Source organism: Monopterus albus, unplaced genomic scaffold (assembly GCF_001952655.1).
Source record: "Monopterus albus unplaced genomic scaffold, M_albus_1.0 scaffold2.1, whole genome shotgun sequence".
Lineage (NCBI taxonomy): Eukaryota > Metazoa > Chordata > Actinopteri > Synbranchiformes > Synbranchidae > Monopterus > Monopterus albus.
In genome coordinates, this window is record NW_018127882.1 from 2117946 (window position 1) to 2126055 (window position 8110).

The window sequence follows — 8110 nt, forward strand, 5'->3', positions numbered from 1 at the left end:
AGTACGTCCGAATCTCATTCATACTACCAGGCTTCATACTATACAGTACCTACTGTTTTAACGGTCAGTAAGTAGGTACTTCATCTCTTTCAGTACGTACTGTCACAGTATGCGGTTTCGGACGCAGCCCCAGTCTATGTTTTGAGCAACTTCCATAACTACGTTTAATAACGTTAAAAGCACAAGGTGTAGGCCTATTTCTCATACATGGTGTTTCCTCACACATGGCTCCAAAGACCAAATATGTATATTTTTATAAATTAATGACTACAGAAGACGACATTGCCGCGGAGAGCTACCTGTCCTTTTCCTGTTTTCGACATTTGCTGTATGAGCAACCACTGACGCATTCACCTGACAGACACCAGTTAACAGGGTCACTCATTAATCTTGAGCACAGGACGCCTGAAAAATGGGGCTGCCCGAGTGTTTTTTTCAGTGGAATAACTTTACCCTGCCTGCGTCACGGCCCAGGGTTTGACAGAGGAAAGGACGCCCAAATCCACAACCCACAGGCCAAAATAAGGATCACGACTGCTGCTCCACTACTGAGCCTGAAGTGCGGAATAAGGCAACAAGTTTGGCTTGGAGTGATCATCTGCTTCCGATGACGACATGTGGCTTTACTTAAGGTTAGTAAACATGTTGTTTCCTCGGCCTTGTTAGCTGGACTTCAATAAAATATGTGTTCTCCAAATTGTGGTATTGATTAGGTAGCCTAATTTTATGTATACTCTCAAGAAAGACTGTTATTTCTGACCCATACTCTGTTTTGTGTCATGTAGAGATTATGCAGAATCACCTAGATGCTTCAGCTTTACTTCCTCAATCAGTTTTGGTAATTCCAGTAAACAACTGGGCAAGTTCAACGATTCTGTCATCCCCCCCATTTGTTTGTGTTTTGACAAAATGTCTGGTATTGTAAAACAGTATCTGACAGAATGGCTTTGCTGGCGCTGTAGGTGTGTTTAGCCTCACTACTGTGTAAGAGAGCTAAACTTTGCCATTGTCCTTGATTCTGGGGGGGGGGTTTAGTGGAAATCATTTGACCTTTTCATCGCCCTACCTCTACTGAGACAAGAACAATCCAACTGACTCATATACTAAATTTTGCTTTACCTCATTAACAGGAATTCTACAGCCTGTTAGCACAGTAAAATGTATGCATTTATTTAATTTAATTTTAGAAACACTTAAGAATCTCAGACAGAACAATGGTCACGTTTCTAACTTTCTAGCTTAAAATGTCCAACCTTTAGGCTACTGATGACTCTTTTATCAAGGTAAAATGCATATTTAAAAAAATCCACAAGGAATTAAAAGAGCGTCCCCTACCCTATCAATCACCTGCTATTAGCACAGATTCCCATTTCTGCCTATGTCTGGCACAGCAGGGTGAGAGACATTCAAGCCTTTTCCAAAATAATGACAAACCTTTCTGTATAATGGTTTTTGTGTGTACACCTCTCAGTATGTGTGCACCTGAGAGAGTAAATTTAGGCCTGTTCGTGTGTGTGACTGTGTGCATGCATGTGCTTACCAAAGCTATTAGATGACCACACCACAGTACAAAAACCAATTACACCCTTAGCCCCCCCTCAGCTGAATTCAGTTGCAGTGAGTGTGGACTTTTAGGAGAGCCTGGGGTGATCTGACAATTGGAGCAAGAGACGGAAATGGGGTGAGACGGATGAGAAACAGGAGAGGAAAGGGATAGGTGTGTGTGAGTGAAAACGCTCAATCTGGAAGAGAGGCGATGTGCTATATAGCTGCAGAGTGAAGCAATCTTGTGGAGTTGAATGGTGTTGAAAGTGCTAAGACAGAATGGTAAAAACAGAGCTTAGTCTGGGCTGAATGCCATCGCAAAGCAGAGGTCACATGCTGAAGGACAGATGCATCTAATATGGCTGGACTTCCCATGTCTACCCTGCATGAGAGCTGACAGAGAGCTTGTGAACTTCCTGTATGTGCACTGCTCAGGTGTTGTAAGGATGGGTCACAGACCTCTGGTCACCTTTACCAAAAAGACTGTAGCCAAGTTATGCCACAAATCCCAAAGGCAGCTGCGACACAGATTTAGGCGTGTGAGGACACAACGGTGGAAGAACAGAAGGTGCAACATTCAAATGTCAGATCAAAGCTTGTAGGGGATGAAAAGATTGTGGCCCTGATCTTGGAGACACACAAGCCAAAGTATGTGCACACACATGCACAGTGTGACAGGAAGCCAAAAGGATGTATTACCTTCGTACTGTTTGTCCAGATGGTTTAAATGAGGAGCTCCAAATTAGTTTTTTTTTCTTTTGGTCATATTAGAAAAGTTATGTGAAGTGTGATTTGATACAATGGACTTGGGAAATGCAGGCAGTCAGCTATGGAGATATAAGAATGATCACAGGTGTAGTAGATAAACTACAAACATATAGTATATGAAGATTATGTATCCAGGAAGTCGTCAACAACTCCCGAGTGCTGCAAGATCTTTCCTAAACCAGGAATATGCACATAGGAAAGTGGACTGATGTTGTGTTTGTTTTGGCTGTATAAAATAGAGCCCTTTATTTTGAAACGCGAATTTATAAGATTATTATTAGAAATGTTATTTATGGTCACCTGATAGGAAGTCGTGTGACTTGCATGGTAAGCAACTCATCCGTAAACTCTTTCATTTAATGTTTGCTCTGGTGAAAGCCTGGGGCAGGTTGAAATGTTCTCGCAGTAAATTAGACAGCAAGGAGTCTGGGAGTTAGTGAGAAACTCGTAATTCAGCTGCTGGAATGTGGGTCATATGAAACTGTGAAGTGCATTAAGATATTCTGCCTACACATCCAACAAAAAAGCAAATAAGGCCATGTAAGTGACACTAGGTTTGTTCATTTATTCAGTCTGAACCAGGATTCTGAAGGAGTAAATATTTCTGCTTAGAACTAGGTGGAAAAAAAAGAGATAAACCTAGACAATAAAGATGGCATCTAAGAATATATAGTGTCCTATACAGGTATCCAGTCTTCTAGTACTGAAGCTGATCCTAGGAGACAGACAAATGTACTGCTAGTTGCTCCTCATAGAGATTACGAGCTGCTGAGTGAGATGTTTGCAGGGCCAGAGGGCTGGGATTGGAGTTGCTTCACTGACTCCATAAGGAGAGGGCCTGGGCTCAGCTCTAAATTAGTGGGTCTTCTGGATCAATGTGGGCTGTAATTAGCTGTTATTGATTCCAGACAGATCAGCCACTACAGTAGGCCACAGCCAAGCACCTCTCAGCGTCCATCAAGCTGCATCCCCACAGCACAGCAGCACAGCCTTAGATCACTCTGCGAGCAAACAAATAATATCAGCCAGCACACTCAGCTCCTGGTAAGTGCACTAAAGATACTGCTCAACATTTCAGGATTCACTTACATATTCCATTAGTGCACAGTGCAATGCATCTTTTTGATTCACAGTCTTATCGTATGTTCCATTAAATCATATACATTACATTATATGCTTCTGTAACATGCAGAAAAAATAGGGCAAATCTTGGGTTATTATCCTGATGCATCACTCATAAATCAGTTGTAATTATGCACCAAAACTGTGGACAACACCGGAGATGATGGCACTGCAATCTGGCATTTAGAAAAAGAGATCTAATCTTATCCAAAATGATCACAATCAAGAATTTTTCAATATCTCATCAAAGTGAATTAAGTGATTTTGCTCTTTTCACTAATGCTAATGATCTAGGCTCTCATCAGAGTGTTTTCCCCTTTTCTCATGTGCTCAAAAGCACCTTACATAGTGATCCTGAAGTGATTGGCGAAAACAAGACTTCATTTTTTAGGTAGTTCACCCATTTTGACAATTGTCACCACTACTTGTAGAAAGTTTTTTTTCCTTCTCTCTTTCTTCAATTTGTGATCATAATAAAATATATGGCCTATAATTATAATGGGCCTGCCTGTCAGAGATATGAAGCTGAATTCAAAGCTTGAATTATTTGTCTATTGAACAAATGTAGTTTAAACAAAGGCATAGGAACTGTGAAATGTGGTCAAAATTATACCCTTTACAATCTCATTTCTTATAAAGCCCCTCTGTCTATGGTCCTCATACTTTCCTGCCACTGTAAGTTGGAAATGACTGTGCAAAAATTGTTCTCTTTCAGAGAGCATGCTTCTTGGCAAAATTAAAGACGCAGATCTGTCTGTTGTGTTAGGAGACTGTTTATGACCAGCATCTGCAACCCAGTCTCTCAGGGACATTCATCCTTGTGGGGTGTGTAATTAACAGCACTGACCTTTTATAACTAAGGATTTTATTTATTTATTTTATCTAGAGGTTCTGCAGTGGAGCGTTGCTCCTCAGCCATGGGTTGAAGTAACACTGGACTCTAGTGTGGTACTGTAGCAATGTATCTGAATATTCTCTATTATCCAGTATACTGTATGTGCATTAGGAACATTAAGTCAGAAGCAGCTGGACTTGTTTTTTCTTGAGGTTATTCACCGCTCATCCAAGAGGCTTCATCAACTCTACTGATAGCAATAATGATGCTATTTAGATGTGTTGTTTTATTTAAAAGCATTTCAGACTCTGACCAACTTCACTGTTGAACATGAATAATTGCCTTTGCCTCCATCCAGCCCCGGCCTCAGACTTATTGAACTACTAGAATATCCAATTTCGCCCAGTCCAAATGTCCTTTTGCTGCAGTCTGGCTTGGTTAGATTCAATATTGTGGTGATGTGTGCAATTCCAGGCCCAAATGAATCTCCCAGCACAAGCCCATCTCAGAAAAGATGTTTCCAGAGATTGAAGCACAGGGATACCAGGTGGAAGAGTAGTGCTGCAAAGTGAGTGAGAGCAATTTGCACTCTGCAGGTTAAACTAAACTTTCTCTGATATATAAAAATGAGAAACTTGAATCAGCAAGAAAAAAGTAATTTTCTCAATACTTCGTAGAGTCTTTGGGATGGTTGTGTTTTTATTTTTTACTACATTGGAGCAAAAAGGATATTGTCTAGACAGAAAACATCCACCCAAGCACGATACAAGAATTTTTAATGTGTAAGCACAAACCTACATAAAAAGTATTTTAATGGCCCTTCTCAATATGTGTTTTCTATGTTTTAGTGGTACAAGAAGAGATTTAAGGCACTGTTTGGAGGGGGATCTCAAACCCAAGACTATTTAACAACAGGACTATTGCTGTATACAGTTACCAAATCATAAAAAAAATCGTTAAATTGTAAAAAAAAAAAAAAAAAAAAAAAAAATTTAAAATGAACAGGACTCTGACAGATTACCTATATGTATAAATAGATCTGCCACCTGGTTCATATGTGTGATGTCCTGCAACACTGCCAGTTAGTGCCAGGAGGTTCGAGGGTTCATTTCCACAAGTCCTCCAACCTTTGTCTCTTGCCGTAAGAGCATTTCCTGAAATAGCGCCCCTGTGTTGGCAGACGGAACTGCAAGACTTCTGCCAATCAACATACATCACACAGCCAAGCTTTTCGGACTTTCTTCGTAATTGAAACAAGTAATGTAGCAAGTGTACCAGAGCTCCGTAGCTGTGAAAACTATTATAAATATGCCATTATGATTACTCACGGTTTCATTACATTTTGTCACACAAACTACTAAGTTAGGTTTAGGAACAAAAACTACTTAGTTAGATGGAAAAAGACTAGTTGGCATACTGGAAACCTGTATCAAGCCAACCACTGCAGCACCTTCCTAATGTATGCTTTATTCCGCCTCTATATATTGTATGTCTCCTAACTGCTATCTTTGTTTGTGCCATAATAGCTACGTTCTCTAGAGGTTGATAAACTGTAATATATAATGTAATGACTTTTAGAGTCATTTTAGGCATATACCGAGTGCAGACGTCTAAATGTAGCAAGTACTTTGAGTTTCTAGGTATTGAGTGTTGTGTACCTTTGCAAGCCACAACAATGGAGGGTGGGGTTGTGTGATGCCACTGAATTAGTTTTTAATCCATTACCAAGTAATACCAGGCCAGGATCACTGATATTGATACCAGTACAGTGCCTCTTGCTGTTGAAAGCAGCTAATGTACTGTTATGTGAGGAGAGAATCATATGTTTTGATTTATGAGGTGGATACAATATTCATAGGATACTTCTCAGTGTATTTTAATCACTACTTAATAATTTGTCAAACATGAGGCATTTCTTCATGCTATACTAAATTATTTAATGTATCAAAGTGGAGCGGTTGAGGTAAAAAAAAAAAAAGGGTTGGTAAAACCTACCTTACCTCAGTTACTCTATAAGTGACTGATGTGAAATTAATTTGTTTTAACTTCAGCCATCCTGAACAGTTTAACATCCAATTAATACTGCAAAGACTTTGAGTCTGAATCTTTTGTTAGCAGCAGCCAAGTTGCCATGACAAGGGTCAGACTTTCTTTCTGAACCTGTTTGACATTTTGTAGAATACTCATATGGCCCGGCCTGGGTGACTGTGTTTGAGATTCTTGCTGTGTTGCATCTTGTGGTGCCCGCTTCAGTCGACGCTCAGACTCAGATGTGTCAGTGGCTCTGATGCTAAAAAAACGGCCCAAGCCCTCGCCCCACCCTAACCCAGCCAGCCCCACCCCTCCACACACTCCTGGGACTGCCCACAGACAGCCATCACAGCCCTGGTCTCTCTGTCTTTCATCCTGTCTTCTCCTGCCTTCTTGTCCCTCAAGTCTTGCCAATGGAGTGTGAACATCAGAATTAGGTAAATGACAGGAGGAATCCACAAAGGCGACAAGGCAAATGTCCTTTGGGTCTGTGTTTTAGCTTGATATGTGGAAAGAAAACATTTTTTTGTCCCTCATTAAAAGTTGTAGTTTATTGTTGTTCAACATTTTCCATTAGTTCAATTTAGTTTCACCATTAATTGCATCAACAAACTCTAAAAGATCTTTGTTGCAGCATGAGCTCAGTCAGGAAGCTTCTTCATGTACAAACCAGGATTGATTGACTCACATCACTTAATGTCATTAACGTCAGAGGAGAGGCTGTCAAAATGAAGATGAGTTTAACCGCATTACACCTTCATCACTCAGGGTGCTCCCATGAGTAAGGTATGCACTCCAAAACAAAGCAGCCCTCACCACATTAACATCATTCCATTTCCACGTGGCAGCTTTCACTTGATTCTGTTCAGTTCTCTAACTTCAGGAAATGACTGACATCTGAATGCAGAAAGTGAAAAGTATTTAACCTGCATTAAATAAAGTTTGAGCTCACTGCATACCTCTTGCAATTGCTCCTGTTGTAAGATTAACTTCTGAATAAGTATTTACTCATCTGCACTGTGTGCTTCCATCCAAAGGGGAGGTTATTGCGCCATTAATTTAGTTTCATCTATAGAGTGAAATTGTTGAAAGCCAGGTGAAATGTCTGACCTCTGTTTACTCCTCAGTGGAATTTGGCTGCCATATGGTACTTTGTTTATTGCCAGAACAGCTATTTCAGCCATTGTAACAATAGCAAATTGCTGTAGCAGAACCAATGCACGAACTGGAGTTTATTCATTAGCACTCAGTATGTGTTATGGCAGGCTACAGCAAATAGAGAACCTGTCAGCTATGAAAAGGGCATATAAATGTTCTTTTTCTTGCTCCAACCCGTGTTTATTCTTTCAGCAAAACAAAAGTACAAAAGTGTTATTTGTTGAGCCATTTGTCCCTTTTATCACAAAAGGCTACGGTAGCAATTGCAACAAGAGAAAATTGCCTTCCTTCATAGTGAATTGTTGTAAACAATGCTGCAAAGTCTGGAGTTACAGAGTTTTATGGTAGGCTCTTCTATGTGGTAGACACGCCTCATTATGCTAGCTTGTTATTTAACTCGGCTTCTTCTGTTTACATATGCATATACAGTATTTTATAACAACACAAAAGGGTAAAAAATGATAATTGTTGAACATCTGTCTCTTTATCACACGATGGTATCACTGTTGACTTGTAATGTAATTAAGATTTAAAGAATACTCTGGCAATTACCTGTCTAATGGGCCGTTTATCAGCCCTCATTCTCCAAGCTGTCTGTCTTGCTGGCTGGCTCACTGAGAGGCAAGCACATACAGTACATGTGTAATTAGT

At 40.1% G+C, this 8110-nt stretch overlaps 1 protein-coding gene and 1 long non-coding RNA gene across 2 annotated transcripts in view; one reads left to right on the forward strand and one right to left on the reverse strand.

The window, feature by feature from the left end:
• LOC109955548 (uncharacterized) overlaps positions 1 to 386 on the reverse strand; it is a 7709-nt gene extending 7323 nt beyond the window's left edge. The window contains exon 1 of the long non-coding RNA XR_002274278.1: positions 300 to 386. This is a non-coding gene — a long non-coding RNA (uncharacterized LOC109955548). The remainder of the gene's footprint in view (positions 1 to 299) is intronic.
• LOC109955543 (teneurin-2-like) overlaps positions 324 to 8110 on the forward strand; it is a 245147-nt gene continuing 237360 nt past the window's right edge. The window contains 1 exon segment of the mRNA XM_020591803.1: positions 324 to 632. The gene's annotated coding sequence lies outside the window, so the exon portion shown is untranslated.